Raw genomic sequence first — 17,455 nt, 5'->3', positions numbered from 1 at the left:
TTCATCTATGTTCATGAAAGATATTCAGTTTTCTATTCTTGTAATATAGTATTTATTTAGTTTTGGTGTTAGCATAACGCTGGTCTCTTAAAATGAGTTGGAAAGTGCTCATTCTTCCACTATATTCTGAATTATTTCTCCTTTAAATGTTGGATAGAATTAATCAGTTAAAACATGTATGAGCCTGAAGTTTCCTTGGTTTTGGTTTTAGTTTTAATTTTGTTTTGTTTATATAGGAAAGTTTTTAACTGGGAATATATTTTCTTTTTTTAGTATTTTTTTTATTTTTCAGTTTCAGTTGACATACAATATTAGATGAGTTTCAGGTATACAACATAATGATTAGACATATATGAAACTTATGAAATGATTACCCAGATAAATCTAGTAACTATCTGATACCACATGAGTACATCGTTATTACAATATTATTGACTATATTCCCTATGTTATATTTTACAGCCCCATAACTATTTTGTAACTAACAATTTGTACTTCTTAATCCCTCCCCCTTTTCCACCCACCCCTCAATCCCACCCCCAGCTGGCAACCATCAAAATGTTTTCTGTATCTATGAGTTTTGTTTATTCATTGTTTTTAACATTCCTCATATAAATGAAGTTATATGGTATTTGTCTTTCTCTGTCTGAATTATTTCACTCAGCATAATACCCTCTAGATCAATTTGTGTTGTTGCAGATGGCAAGATATCATTCTTTTTTATGGTTGAGTAATATTCCATTGTACATATGCACCACTGTTCTTTATCCATTTGTCCATTGACAAGCACTTACGTTGCTTTCATTTCTTGGCTATTGTAAATAAAACTGCAATTAACATAGGGGTGAATATTATGTCTTTTCAAATTAGTCTTTTGGTATTGCTACTCCAGATTTTTTGTTTGTTTGTTTCCATTTTAATGAAATATATTTTTTCCATCCCTTTTCCTTTCAGTCTGTGTGTGTCTTTTGATCTGAAGTGAGTCTTGGAGGCAGCATATGTAAGGGTCTTGTTTTCTTATCCATTCAGCCACCTTATGTCTTTTAATTGATGCATTTAATCCATTTAAAGTAATAGATATATAGTTAATGCCATTCTATTTTCATATTTTTGTTCTTTTTATTTTTTTCTTCTTCAAGAAGTCCCTCTAAAATTGCTTATAATACTGGTTTGGTGTTCATGAAATCCGTTAACTTTTTCTTGTCTGGGAAGCTCTTTATCTTTCCTTAGCTTCTAAATAATAGTTTTGGTGGGTAATCTTGGTTGCAGGTCCTTTCTTTTCCTCACTTTGAATATTTTGTGCCAATCCTTCCTGGCTTGCAAAGTTTCTGTTGAGAAATCAGCTGACAGGCTTATGGGAGCTCCCTTGTAGGCAACTAACTGCTTTTCTCTTGCTGCTTTTAAGAGTCTCTTTTTGTCTTTAAACTTTGGCCTTTTAAGTATGATGTGTCTTGGTGTGGGCTTCTTTGGATTCATCTTGTTTGGGACTCTGCACTTCCTGGGCTTGTATGTCTATTTCCATCACCAGGTTAGGAAAGTTTTATGTCATTATTTCTTCAAATAGGTGTTCAATTCTTTGCTATTTCTTCTGGTACCCCTATGATGTGAATGTTGGTATGCTTGATGTTGTCCCAGGGGCCCCTTAAACTATCCTCATTTTTTTTGGATTCTCTTTTCTTTTTGCTGTTCTAATTGGGTGTTTTCTGCTACCTTATCTTCCAAATCAGTAATTCGATCCTCTGCTTCATTTACTGTTGATTCCCTCTAATGTATTCTTCATTTCAGTCCTGTATTTTTCATTTCTGACTGGTTCTTTTTTATGTTTTCTATATCCAGTTTTATGTTTCCTGGCTCTTTGTTGAAGTTCACACTGAGATCATTGAGCATCCTTTTAATGAGTGTTTTGAACTCTGCCTCTGGTAGATTGCTTGTCTCCATTTAGTTTAGTTCTTTTTCTGGAGCTTTGTTCTGATCTTTCATTTGGAATATGTTTCTTTGTCTCCCCATTTTGACTGCCTCCCTGTGTTTGTTTCTGTGTATTAGGTAGAGCTGCTACATCTCCTAGTCTTAGTAGAGTGGCCTTCTGTAGTAGGTGTCCTGTGGGGCCCAGTGGCACAGTCTTCCTGGTCACCTGAAACAGGTGCTCCAGGTGTTTTCCTTGTGTGGGTTATGTGTGCCCTCCTATTGTAGTTGAACCTTGATTGTTGTTGGGATGTAAATGGGAGATATTGACCCTCACACTGATTGGCTGTGAGGACTGGCTGTGACTACAGTGGAGGAGTTATTGTGCAGGGGCTGACCCTATGGAGCAGGATTCACTTTAGTGGGGCTCTGGTGCCAACCCAGTCAACCCTTTGTGCATGTCATTTGGCTTGGCTGGGTGCCGCTCTGTTGTGGTCTGAAGGTGGCCACCAAGTATGTTGGCTCTGGGGCTTCTTGGGAGGGGTTCTGTTGCATACCAAGGTCAGCCATTGCCCATGATATACCCAGGTCCACTTGGTATGAGCTACAAAGTGATTTGCAGATGGGTGCCACTTATTCTGGGCTTGGAGTTTCCTGGAAGAAGCTAAGTTGTTAACTGAGACCAGCACCTGCTAATGCAGAGTTTGGTGCTGCTTAGCAAGTGGTACAGGGCACACTGAGGCCAGATGCTGCTTGTTTTGGGTTTGTTAATCTTTGAGAATTTTTAGGAAAGTCCGTAGCCTGAGCCAAGACAGTCCATTTGTATGGAAAAACTACTGGAAGTGGCCCTGCAAGTTGAGTGGGGCAAAGTCTCCAGGAATCACCAGGGCAGGGTGAAGGGTGTTATCCAGCTTGACGGAGACTCAGACATGGTGCCCATCTGTGCATGCAAGTTGGGTGGAGAGAGTGCTCAACAAATGAACAATGGTTTCTGCCAGCACTTCTGTATAACAGAAAGCTGACCCTCCAGCCCTTGCTCTGAAGCCAGACATTTCAGTTCCTCCCTGCATGTCCCTGGTGCCTTTTGAGCTGCTTCCCCAGTCCTGGAGCTCAGAGTGAGTGAGTCCATTAGCAAATAAGTCTGTGTGGGGGCCCTGTAAGAGGAACGCCTGGGATGCCAGCAGCCCTTTATCTCTATCAGCCACAATCTCTGCTGGTTTCCACAGCCAGAAGTGATGGGGACTTCTCTCCCTGGCACTGGAACCGCAGACTGGGGAGCCTAGTGTGGGGTTGAGACCCCTCACTCCTTAGGGGGTACCTCTGCAGCAACACTATCTGTCCAAATTTTTAATCAGCACACATGTGTGTGGGGCCAGCCAATTCCACATCTCCACCCCTCCTACCAGTCTCAACATGGCTGTTTCTGTATATCTTTAGTTATAGGACTTCTGTTCAGCTCGACTTCAGGCAATTCTCAATGACAGTTGTTCTGAAGTTCAGTTTTAATTTTGATGTAGTCATGGGAGGAGGTGAGCACAATGTTTACCTACTCTGCCAACTTCACCGAAAGAAATGTTACTTTTTTAATAGATATGGTGCTATTCTAATTTTATAATTCTTCCTGAGTCAATTTCAGTAATTTGTGTCATCCAAGGAATTGATCCATTTAATCAAAGTTGTCAAACTTATTTCCAAAAGATGTTTGTGGTATTATTTGTATATGCTTTCAACTTCTGTAGAATCTGTAATGATGCCCCTTCTTGCAATCCTGGTATTATACTTAATTGCATGTGTTTCCTCTTTATTTTTCTTAATTACACTAGCTAGAAGTTTATTCATCTCTTCAAAGAGGCTGCTTTTGGTTTCCTTGATTATCTCTGCTGTTTATCTGTTTTCTATTCTATTGATTTCTGTTCTTCTGTTTATTTCCTTCCTTCTACTTACTTTGGTTTTAATTTGATCTTCTTTTCCTAGATTTTTAAAGCAGACATTTAGATCACTTATTTTACACCTTTCTTTTTTTCTAATATATGCATTTAAAGTTAAATATTTGCCTAAGCACTGCTTCAGATACATCCCACAAATTGTGATGTTTTCATTCTGAATCACTTTAAAACTTTTTTTATTAGTTCCCAATGTATAAAAACTGTAATAGTTAGACATTTACACCCCTCACAAAGTGATAACCCCTCTCCCCCAATCTACTACCCTCTGATACCATATACAACTGTTACAATTCCATTAACTGTATTCCCTATGCTGTACTCCACACTCCATGACTATATATTAAATTATAGTTGACATTCAATATTATTCAGCTTCAGGTGTACAGTGCAGTGGTCAGACATCTACAACATCCATGAAGTGGTGTCCCTAATAAGACAAGTGCCTATCTGACACACTACAAAATCTTTACATTATTAATTATATTCCCCACATTGTCTTTCATATCCCTGTGGCAATACTGTGGCTACCAATTTGTGCTTTCTAATCCCCTCACTTTCTCCCTCATCCCCACCCTCCTCCCATTTGGCAACCATCAGTTTTTTTCTCTACATCTCTGAGACTATTTCTGTTTAGTTTGCTCATTTATTCTGTTCTTTAGATTCCACATATAAGTGAGATCATATGGTATTTGTCTGTATCCATCTTAATTATTTCACTTAGCATAATGTTCTCTAGGTCTATCCATATCATTGCAAATGGTAAGATTTCATTCTTCTTTATGGCCAAGTAATACATTGTATAAATGTACCATAAAATTTTTAATCCACTCGTCTACTGACGGGCATTTTAGTTATTTCCATGTCTTGGCTATTGTGAATAGCGCTGCAATAAACATAGGGGTGCATATATTTTTTCAAATTAGTGTTTTGGAATCCTCTAGATAGATACCTAAGTGTGAATTGCTGGGTCATAAGGTAGTTCCATTTTCAGTTTTTTAAGATACCTCCATACAGATTTCCATAGTGGCTGGAGCAATCTGCAATCCCATAAACAGTGCATGAGGGTTCCCTTTTCTCCACATCCTCGTCAGTACTTGCTGTTTATTGATTTATTGATAATTGCCATTCTGACCAAAGTGAAGTAGTATCTCATTGTGGTTTTTATTTGCATTTCTCTAATGATTAGTGGGATTGTGCATTTTTACATCTGTCTGTTGGCCATCTGTATGTCCTCTTTAGAAAAATGTCTCTTCATGTCCTCTGCCCATTTTTTAATTGGATTGTTTGTTTTTTTCATGTTCAGTTAAATGAGTTTGTTTTTTTTTTTATAAATTTTGGATATTAACCCCTAATCAGATGTATTGTTGACAAATATCTTCTGCCATTCAGGAGGATCCATTTTTGTTTTATTGATGCTTTCCTCTGCTGTGAAAAAACTTTTTAGTTTGATGTAATTTCCCGGTTTGTTTGTTTGTTTTGACTAATGTGTGAGAAGTGTGTGATTTAATTACAAATATTAAGGATTTTTCAGATATCTTTCTGATATTGAATTCTAATTTCATTATGTGTGGTCAGAGGACATATTCTGCATAATTTTCATCATTTGAAACTTAATGAGACTTGTTTTATATAGTAGTATATGGCGGGCTATCTTGGTGAATATTCCATGTGCACTTGAAAAGAATGTGTTTTCTGCTGAGCGTTGAGTGGAAGTTCCATAATATCAATGAAGTCAATTTTGTTTGTTTTGTTCAGCATATCTATATCCTTCCTGATATTCTTTCTACTTATTCCATCAATTACTGAAATGGGTGTGGAAATCTCCAACTATAATCAAAGATTTGTCAATTTCTTCTTTCAGTTCTATCAGTTTGTGCTTTATGTATTTCACATTGTAATTTTGATTCATTTAAATTTAAGGTTAATATTTCTTCTTGATAAACTGAGCCATTTATCATTATGAAGTGTTCCTCCTTATCCTTATTAATATCACTTATTCTGATGCCCACTTTGATATTAATGTAGACACTCTAGTTGTCTTATACTTAGTCCTTACATTGTATATATTTTCCACCCTTTTATTTCTAACTTACCTTGGGGTTTCTTGAGGACAAGACAGAGATTATTCTTGGTTTTTTAATCCAATATAACAATCTTTGCCTTTTAATTAGAATAGATCATTTGCATTTGATGTGTTATCTATATGGTTGGACATAGTTCTACCACATTGTTGCGGGTTTTCATTTGCTTCATCTGTTCTTTGTTCTTTTCTCCCTTTGTTCTTTTGGATTTTTTAAGATTTCATTCTTATTAGTTAAAATTCATTTTAAAAAACTTTTTAGTGAACAGTCTCTTTAACTTATTACAACCTACCTTCACAAAATATTACACCGCTTCATGTATAAGACCCTTACCATAGTATGCTTCCTTTTCCCCATCCCAGTCTTTAAATTATTGTTATCATACATGTTACTTTCACATGTTATAAACCTTACATCAGATGAACACTGTTACTATGTTTTGCTTTAAATAGTCATTTACCTTTTAAAGAAACTAAAATAGGAGAAAAAATTGTTTTATGTTTACCCACATATGAACTGCTTTTACCATTCTTTATTTCTTTGTATAGTCCACATTTCCATGTGGTATCATTTTCCTTTTGCCTGAAGAATTTTCTTTAATGTTTCTTGTAACGTAGGTATGATGGTCATGAGTTGTCTCAGTTTCTGTCTTAAAAAGTTCTTATTCTCCCTTATTTTTCTCTTCCTTTATTTTCTAAAGATACTTTTATTGGATATGAGCAGTAGGTTGACAAATTTTTAGCACCTGAAAAATGCCATTAAATTGCATTCTGGCATGCACAGTTTCTGATGTCAAGTCTGCTGCCATTCTTAACTTTATTCCTTTATATGTAATGTCTTTTTTCTCTTTGCCCACTTTTAAGATTTTTTGTCACTGATTTTGAGCAATTTTCTTATGGTGTGCCTTGGGATGTGTGGATGTGTGTGGATGTGTATCTTGCCTGGGGTCTGTTGAAGTTCTTAGATCTGTGGGTTTACAGGTTTCTTCAAATTTGGGGAAATTTCAGCCATTATTTATTTAAATGTTTTTTCTCTTTCTCCCTTTTCCTCAAATCTAAGACTCCAATTACACTTATGTTAGATCCACGGTAATAAGATCCACGGTAGTTAGATCTATAGGATGCCAACTTGCTGTTCATCTTTTTCAATCTCTATTCTCTCTATGCTTTTGGTTAAATTCTTACTACATTTTCAAGTTCACTGATCTTATCTCCTGAAAGATCTGATCTGTACTTAATGCCATCTAGTAAAATTTCCATTTCAGTTACTATATTTTTAATGTCTGTATGTTCTAATTTTTCTTTTTTATATCTTTCATTTCAGTCCTCATTATGTTTATATATGTGGATCATATTTACAATAGCTGTTTTAACATATTTGTCTGCTAATTCCATCATCTCTGTCATTTTAAGATCTATTCCTATTGGCTCCTCGTTATGGAATTTTTCTCCTGCTTATTTGCCTACTAGCTTGATTAGACACAATTCACTGTGAATTTTATGTTGCTGAGTGAGTGCTGGATATTGTTGTATCTCTTAAACAGTGTTGGACTTCTTCTGGCAGACAGTTATTTGTGGATTAATATGGTTCTTTTGAGGCTTGGTTTTAACCTCTTTTACAGTGTGTGTAGTGGAACCTTTATTCTATGGCTCAATATTACAATGACCTGGTAATTTTTCATCTCAAGTTGTCCTTGTCAGTTTCTTGGGGTGTCATTCTACACATGCACAGTTTTGTATTCAGCTGGATCCTCAAGAACACCCCTATATATATTTCAAGAACTCCTCTTCCCAACAACCTACTCTCTAGGAGGGTGAGATTCAAATATAATTAGGCTTTTTTCATCCTGTCTCCTTACCTGCTCCATAGGGAGAGTCACGTACTTCACTTCTAGATTCAGGTTACTGAACTTTAAAGGTTGAAAGGAGAACTGATCTCCCTCTAAAAACCTACGTTATTAGTAGTGAAGAAAGCAAGGGTTCCGCTTTATCTGTATTTATTATTATTATTATTTTTTAGGAATTGAATACAAAAAAAAAAACACACAAAAAGTAGACAGATTTTGCCTCTCCAGACACTTATTGACTAGGTAATAATATCAGTAAATATTGAAAAGTAGGATTTTCCAAATCTATCCCATAATCATTCATAAAAAAGTATTTACTTCATTACTCTTACTCTAAAAAATATTAGCCCTTTATTATTTATGTTGGCATGTGCCCTAACTGAAGCCCCCACTAAACCATTAAATAGCTTATACATTTTTTGAAAAAATAAGAATAGATGTTTTTGTGGAGGTTGAAGAGAGGTACGTGGGTGGCAGAAAGCAAATATTTACTCCAAGGCTAGGCTGTCATCAACCAAGTTTGAGTATATAGTTATCTGAGAAGTTTTAATAACTTTAATAATCATCAACTATATCTAGATAATTATGCAGGCTCACTATTGAAAACTGAAAAATGCCAAATATATAAAGATGAAAATATATGCCATCTGTAAACCTATCACTCAGAGGGTAACAACTATTCACTTTGGCACGTGTCCTCAGAGAGTTCTGCTACGCATCTGCATACATACATACAAAATATCTTTCTTAATTTAAATTGAGATAATAGTGCGATGCCATTTTCAATTTCTTTTCAATTACGTTATAAGCATAACTGAGACTCACTGAATAGTCTTTACAAACATATTTCTTAACTAGGGACTGGAACAGGGTGAGATCTGTCCCTAACATAGAATATGAAGGTACTGAAATTCCTTGCTACTCAGAGTCAGAGCCACAGATCAGCAGCATCAGCATTACCTTGGAACTTGTTAGAAAGGTGGAATCTTGGGCCATATCACAGACTTAATCAAAATCTACATTTTCACAAGATAATCAAGTGACTCACGTACACATAAATTTTAAAAGCAGTGCCTTAATTTAACCATATCTCCTATTGTTGGACTTCTGTACTATTTTCACTTATTTTGCTATGGTAGCATTATACAGAACTCCCCTGAACATGTACATTTATGTTCTTGAGTAATTATTTTATTAGGAGGGTACACATTAAAGTGAGAATACTAGGTCATTATATTCTCTTTTAAATTTGAAACTTCTAATCTGTTGGGGTCTGAGAAACCAGTTAACCAAGTTTCTTAGAATTATGAGTTAGAGAATTTAAGGATCAAAAATAACAAGTAGTTACACATTTGAATTTAAATTCCAGCTCTGACAAAACAAGCTGTGTAACTATGGGCAATGATGTAACCTGTCCAAGACTTTGTTTCCTCATCCGTTAAATGGGGATTATAACAGTATTTACCTCACAAAATTGTGGTGAGGATTAAATTAGCTAAAACACATACAGCACTTAGAACACAGTGTTATCTGTGTTTGCTGTTGTCATTCAGAGGAAAAACAAGTAAATAGAGAGGCTCTAAGTGAACCTAATAAACCATTTTAAGATCTGAACTTTCAAACATCATCTGCATGTACCGTGTTTTCCTGAAAATAAGACTGGGTCTTATATTAATTTTTGCTCCAAAAGACGCATTAGGGCTTATGTCCAGGGGATGTCATCCTGAAAAATCGTGCTAGGGCTCATTTTCCAGTTAGGTCTTATTTTCGGGGAAACACGGTAGCTTAAAAGCCTCTTTTACTTCATCCCTAGTGCTCAGACCTATTCTAAGTACCTGAGTTTAATGGAGAGAAGGGTACTACATTTGAGAACTGTTTTTTTTTTTTCTTTCTTTATTACTTCATTATGGGCTTTAAAAGGCATATGGATACGTTAGTCTTCCTTAAAGACAGGTGCAAAAATTAATCTTGATTGCCTAGGTGCAGGAGGTCAAGAACCGTGATACACGTGCAATGCTAATGTTACCTTTAGAATCAAAGAAGTACTAGTATCTTACCTCCTAGGAAGACCCGTGGCTCAAGTCAAGACAGGAATATCAATACAGGAGGTAATCCAAACTGTATATTTTGGGTCAGAGCAACAGTTTTGTTTAGTGAAGTCGAAACAGTAACCAGGAAGAAGGAGGAGTCAAATCCAAAAGACAGATAGGAATAATGGGAAAGGGGCAGCAAAGTCAGCAACCCAGAGAAGACAGAGAAACAAGAAGAGACTCACGGTGAAAATCTGTGAAAGGGTTCAGACCTTCTTTAGAGAGTCAGAACAGTGTATTTATCCATCAGATCGCTGATTCCATATGGCGTGCCAAGCATAGGCCAGCGTGGAGCAGGCCCTGCTGCTGCAGAAAGCTGTGACTGGAGAACTTTTAGATGTGTCATCCTTTTATTTAGGTGCTCGCTACCAAAGCGATCAAATATAAAGTACTTTAGTGTCACAGAGACCCTGAAAGTCATTCTTTCCTATATCATAAATTCCAAGTGCCACAGTTCAACGGTTATAAGAAACTTGAATTTGCATGTATAGTCTTATTCAGGTCTAACTAAAAGCACTTATAACTTCAAGTTCTCTATTACTTTAATCATATTCTTGCTTTTATAAGGTAAGATAAGAAAATGGCTATTTCACCCTCAATGAAACATTTACACACAGTCAGTACTTCTCAAAGAGCTTCTGGTTTAAGGGTAAGGAAGAGGTGAATTTTCCATTTGTAGCAAACTGATCAAAGGCTACTTCCAAATATTGTGCTCATTACTTTTGAAACTCAGTAAATTTTTAATAACTAAAATCTATTAGGGAATTTGTGCATGTAAGTATAGCTTAATTTAGACCAAAAATCAATCAAAATAAATTTTCAATAAAAAATGAGAAAATGAAAATGCCTCAACATAAATTCTTTAGATGAGGACTTAACCAGTCTGACTGGAAATCAACATTGATACTAGCTCTTCTTTCATCTCAAATATTGGAAACGTCACCTAGAAATGCTTTCTACTTCCTTCGTGAGATTGGTGAAAGTTTCCCAATACAAATTCTGGAGGGTGAATCTGAGAGGGACTCTAAGAGTAACTGCTCTGAAAAAAAGATTCTAAAAGACATCTCAGCATTGGGAAGACCTTAGAAATCAACTCTCTCCTCCTTCACTCCAGCCCAATTTTCCTCCACAACATCCCACACGGTGATCACCTCAACTTGTATACTGTCAGCGATGGAGAACTCACTGTCCTGTGAAGTGGCCCAGTCTATTTTTGTAGATACGAGTATAACTGTTACCAATGTACTCACTATAGTGCTGATTCAACTGAGCAGAAATCTCTCTCTGTAACTTCTCTCCATTGAAAATCAGGAAAGAAAGACTTTCAGGGTCTCTGTGACACTAAAGTACTTTATATTTGATCGCTTTGGTAGCTAGCACCTAAATAAAAGGATGACACATCTAAAAGGTATCTCCAGTCACAGCTTTCTGCAGCAGCAGGGCCTGCCCCATGCCAGCCTGTGCCTGGCACACCTTACAGAATCAGCGATCTGATGAATGAATACACAGCTCTGACTCCCTAAGGAAGGCCTGGACCCCTTAACAGGTTTTCATGTCTCTTGAGTCTCTTCTGGTTTCTCCATCTGCTCTGGGTTTCTCACTTTGCTGCCCCCTTTTGCTCTCGTCCAGCTGTGTCTTTCTATAGCTCTAATCTCCAGTCCTTCTTTCATTTGAAAGCAATTCAAATTTCAGAAATTTGGAACAATAAAACTGCAAAATTTATAGTGAGACCTCTCCCACTACCGCCTTGGACATGTACTTTTCTTCTCTCTACATCTACCTCCACTAGAACCAGGCTAGGGGCTGAACTGGTTGGAATGAGGTTGTAGGGTCCGGGATTAGGAGGGATTTAGCTGATTCTAAAAGGATTTGGAGAATTTCAGGAACAGCAAGAAGGCAACTGTGGCTAGAGCAAAGTGAGCAAGACAGAGAACAGGGGGAGATGAAGTCAGCAGGCAGAACCTGCTAGAACAGGACCTGCCAGAACACAGTGGGTTGGGGGGTTTTCTCCTGCGTGTGATAGGGAGCCACTGACAGTTCTGAACAGGAGAATGACAGCAAATGTTTAACATTTAAGAAGAAAACACATAGCTTTTTCCCATGGTCCTACATGGAGAAATGACTGGCGAGGTGAAAGGAGGAGATAAAGAAGTACAGTTAGAAGGCCGGTTATCACAATCATCTAGGTAACTTATGGCGGTGGTTATAAGTTACATTAAGGTACAAGTGGTGGGGTGTTGGCAGCGAAGGGGGATTTGGGATACATTTTGAAAGGAGGAAATATAAGCCTTACTGATGGGCTGGATGTGAGTTAGGAAGAAAAAGTCAAAGATGATCTCTAGTTTTGGGCCCGAGCAACTGGGTGGACCATTTGCTGAGATGAAAAAAAAGGAGGCAGGGGCAGGTTTTGGGAGAAGAGTTCAAAAGCTCTATTCCAGACATGTTAAGTCTAAAATGTTTATTAAACTTTCAAATAGAGATGTTGACTAGGCAGACATAGATCTGAGCCTTGAATACATGGGAGAGATCAATGTAAATAAACAAATTTAAGAAGACATATAGCATTGAAAGCAAGGGATCACAAGAGATCACACAGAGGATAACTGTAGAAGGCAGACAAGGGCTGGGCCCTGAAAAATGCCAACTACTTTTGAATACCATGAAGAAGAGACGGCAAAGGAGATTTTGAAATTTGATGTGTATTTTATGCTTTCAAATGTAAGAGGGGCTGGAGATTTGAAGCTATAGAAAGACATAGCTAGAACCAATGGGAAAGTTACAGAGAGATCTCTGCTCAGTGTAATGAACACTATAATGAATAAGTTGGTAAGTTACTCTTCCTCACAAAGCAGTTGAAATTATTTTATATCTGCAAACTACAAAGTCCATAGCCAGCCATCATAATATTCTTCAAAAACCACCTTTCATAATCACGTGCCTATTCTGTTTTTGACTCTTGCCTATTGACTGAGACTGGATAACTACATTTTACGTGTCAGCTGTTCAATTATTCCATGCCTGGCCTCTGGCATATGTCTTAGCTTCTGGATCCAAGTTCTCACCCCAACTAACAACTTCTAGTTGCCCAACACTAACCAGGAGGCACGCTGAGATCATGTTCTCCGGAGCTGCCAAAAGTTCTTGGCCTATGATCAATGAAGCACACAATGAGCGAGTGTTCAGCAATTAATCAGGTGACAAAGAACAACCGACATGTCAGGGAACTGCAGAACGAGCCAGATCAAGGCTGGAACATAGAACAGCAGATTCTACTCCAGACTAGTTACCCCAGGGGAATCTGCTCTAGGTCACCCAGTGTGATCAGACATCCTTTTCTCCAGAAGAGTTGAAGTAATCTGAAGTGTCCAAAGGTTCAGGATTCTCTGGAAGCTGGTAACTTAATAAACCGTAGGTACTGCACACCATGGGCACTTGTTCTTTCCGCCCCATTTCCTCAGGGTTACCCTGGAGACAACTGCTACTCTCCCAGCCTCATCTATGAAAGGATTCCAAACTGTCTCATAGGTGTTTCTGAAGATTAAATGAGATCATTGTAAATAAAGTGCCTGGTACAAAGAAAGTGCTCTATATACTTGAACATTAGCTATTCTCATTTATACTTTAGGTGACCACAGAATGATAGTCAGTCAGCTGAATGGTAAAGCATGAAAACAACACTTTTAATGCTCTTCTAGCACAAAAGAATAATAAAAAGGTTTTTTTCAGTTTGTTTTTTAATGTGTGAACTATTATATAATCAACAGAATTTAAACTTGTCTTCAAAAAATCTCCCCTCCATTTTTCTAAACTTTTCTACCAAGGTTGGCACAGTTATGTTACACAACTAAGAAGGATGCAAATTCTATTAACATGAGATGGATAACACCAATTCTGAGTAAATATCAAGCAAAACAGAACTCTAAAAAATAACAATTATTCTGCAAGAGTCATTCAGACCTGGGCCTCTTGTTTTAAATGTCTATATCCTTTAAGTATAATATATTTCTATTTCCCTTTATTAAATTTAAGTTTAACTAAAATCATTAAAGTTGGCAACAGAAGAAGAAAACCATTTATAAGACCTGCATGGCTATTTTACTTTTATTAATGAAAGAAAAGTTATGTAATAGTTTCAGCAAACTACAGAGTTCCCTTCTTATAGTCTTTTAATATTTATAGAAATTTAAAAGAGTTATACTGCTGGAGTTCATTTTGGAAACTGAGAATTTCTATCATCTGACAGCAATCAATTATTTTAGATCAATTACAGAAATGTCTATATAAGACTTATGTTCATCTTTATTCATATTCTTTAACAATAGGGCAACTGTGTCTAGTACTTGACCTAGAAGCTCAAGTAAGTGTGACTGAACAAAACTGAACCAAGAAGGTCTCAACTCCAAACCACTGAGTCATATCAACTGGCCTTTTTGCCTCTAACAACACATTAAAGAAAAGAAAAAGAAAAAAAAGCAATGTTCTGGGAACCACTTAAAAGGCCTGGCTTGTGTTAATAGAAAATGCTGTACTAAACTACCGAAGAACACACAAGTACCTTAAAGGAATCAGGGCACAGCTGTAGCCGAGTATAACCAGATGTTTATGGACACCATGCTAATATCTAAAACATGAACTCCCACAACTCCCATGAACTGAAAAGCAAAATTTATAGTCACATATTTCCCTACATCTCTATTTCATGAAATCTAGATTTTTACTAATCTAGGTAATTAATAATTTTGATTTTTCAAACTACTACACAGAAAAGCTACTTCTAAACTATAATTTTCAAATCAATAAATCCTGATTTTTCCTGCTATAAATAATTTTTTGTTTTGGAATTACTGTAGATTTGCAGAAAAGTTGCAAAGTTACCACAGAGTCCCTGTATACCGTTCACTCAGTTTCACCTAAAGATATTAATCTTATATAGCCATGATTTTGTCAAAACTAAGAAAGTAACGCTGGTACATTACTAATAAGTAAGCTACAGACTTCATTTAGGTTTCACCTGTTTTTACATTAATGTCCTTTTTTAGTTTTAAGATCCAATCCAGGGTACCACGTTGCTTTTAATTACCATTATTATTATTATTATTATTATTATTATCATTATCATCAGTGTTTTAAGTTTAATAACGTGCCAAGCCTGTATATCTTATTTACAATATCCTCATTATAATCATTATAGAAAATAAACCTACAGCTCCCTGGAAAATACGTTTATTGGTTAGTAGGGAAATGTTACATGAAGATTCATGGAAATGTGATGTTTCTACTAATGTTTTATTCAGGAAAAAAAGGTAACTCATTGAAGTATGATATGCCCCATTACCTACTTTGGCAGGAACCTATGAGATCAAATTATGTAATGTTTCAGAAATAGCTATTCAAAAAATGCTTGTTACTTACCTATTTCTCAAAGCTCCAGTAAAGAGTCATAAGATATATGGTAAATCCTTTCAATTAATCCTGTAATAGAATATAAAGTATTATTATAATTATAGTCAGATAATCCAGTTTTATCAAATACATGTAAAAATTCCTTTCCTTTCATTCCCAAATTTCATTTTTAATTACTGTATAATATTTTTATTAAGACAACGAAAGAACTAATTTAAGGGAGGATAATTCCATAAACTAATGTCTTTAGTTTAAAAATGAAGACAAGCAAAACTTAATAAAAGTTTTAAGATAAATAGAAAATGTTCTAGAAAAAAATGCCACAATGAATAAAACTAAGAAGAATGCTTCACATTCTTTTCCATGTGCATAATGCTGTAAAAATTACTAAATAGTCATAAACAAGTGAATCATATTGAGAGCACAGCCGTTTTGATGGAAAAACAGTAATTAAGAGTTTGGGATTAGGAGCTTTTTGAAAAAAACATGTGCCTGCTAAAGGGTCCGTGTGTCAGTTTGCCTGAGACAGTCCTAATTTACGCCCATTGTCCCAGTGTCCCACCCAATTTATTATTTGTTCTGGTTTTTCCATTTTCTGGTGTTTTTTTATTGCAACAGCATTATAATAAGCTGGGACTTTACTTCCACGCTCTGCCATGATGTTGTTGAGCAGTGTGAGATGCATGTGTAGCAAACCCAGCTGACATTTTAACATGTGGTTAAACCTGAAAGGCCCTGAGCAATAATCCATCTCTGGATGGGCTGTAACTGACACTTCATCCTCAAAGACGGCACCCAAGCAGCTCACAGAAAAAGGAAGTGCACCCGGGAATAGCTAGGGACAGCTAACTCCTTCAATCTTCGGCGAAGATGGAAGAAATATTCAACGCTGCTGCCCCGTTTATGATTAGCTTGAATACACCAATTTAAGAAAAGCGAATGAAGAAGTTTTACAAGATCAAACAACTGTTCTTTAAATTTATCTTGCTCAACTCTGATTACAAATTACCATGTTTACATAGTAGTCAAAATTAAGTGACAGCTGTCACTTTGTTGGCTCTATTAGCAGCAGAAATTCACACTTAAATGATGCCAGCTTCCTCAGTGTCAGGAGATACATCAACTAGAATAATCAGTTAATTCCAATAATGGTTTGATTGTTTTCATCCAATTCATGGAATCAAAGCAAAGCTCTGGGGAGGTCATTCTGTAGAACATGAAACACCTGACATTGCTGTAACTGCTATTTAAGCTCAGTTACAAAGTTCAACAACAAAGATAAAATTACAGTCAGTTTTCATGATTGACAGTCACTAAGCTCTCTAAAGCCATCATGGACACTGAGTTAGTGAAAACTAAAACACTGTTTTTAAAGGAAATACAGAGTTAGGTTCCTGTGAGCCTCTGGCCATAACATTTTCATCAACTGATCAAACATAACTTTCTTTTATGTGCATTTCTGCTTAAAGACACTTTATTTCATATAAATTGTTGAGTCACTAACATTGAACTCACGGCCAATATCACCAACTCATGCCTGAATGAAGCTTATATAAGATATGTATTTTGTCTGTAAAATCCATCACATCACAGCTTTCTTGCACTCCAGCACTGTGCCCGGGTACCGTTTGAAACAGGGGAATCACCAACAAGAAGCACAAAAATGCAAAAAATGTGGCACCACAAACAGGACCCTTGTTTACAGTATCAGAGCTGAAAGGAGAGGCAGAGAATTGCCTTATTTTACCTCAGCCGGGAATGTGTGTTGAGCAATCTAAATTTTGTGTCACTCTGCAAATGTCCATGAATGACTACAGAAAACCATGAGTACTGACTTGGGGGTTACAAATAAATTTTTGTAAGTAGGAGAATTTGCAAACTGGAACCTGTGAATAATGAGGATAGACTATGTTTGTTGTTACAGTGATAACACAAATACAAATTTTAGTCAAGCACAGCATCGTAGAGTAAAAAATAATGTTCTTATTAATTAAAAAAAAGTATGGAACAGAAATAAACTTGGACATGCTTGTGATTCACAGGTTATTCACCACTGCGCCATATAAACTGCAATATACTACCAATCAGTGTAGACACAAACATATTTCACAATTGCATCCACCAAAATGTGACAGCCTGCCAATCAAAATTTATATATTTAAACATACACACTCACACATAGTTAAG

General features: G+C 36.3%; 1 protein-coding gene across 7 annotated transcripts in view; it reads right to left on the bottom strand.

Moving 5' to 3' along the window:
- ZNF438 (zinc finger protein 438) overlaps positions 1-17,455 on the bottom strand; it is a 173,392-nt gene that overhangs the window by 119,777 nt on the left and 36,160 nt on the right. For all 7 annotated transcript variants that reach the window (XM_074324720.1, XM_019731507.2, XM_019731512.2 and 4 more), the window contains exon 2: positions 15,278-15,337. The gene's annotated coding sequence lies outside the window, so the exon portion shown is untranslated. The remainder of the gene's footprint in view (positions 1-15,277; positions 15,338-17,455) is intronic.

This window comes from Rhinolophus sinicus, linkage group LG02, assembly GCF_036562045.2.
Source record: "Rhinolophus sinicus isolate RSC01 linkage group LG02, ASM3656204v1, whole genome shotgun sequence".
Lineage (NCBI taxonomy): Eukaryota > Metazoa > Chordata > Mammalia > Chiroptera > Rhinolophidae > Rhinolophus > Rhinolophus sinicus.
Note: the sequence above shows the minus strand (reverse complement) of the source record. Positions and strands in the feature narration are given on the sequence as shown.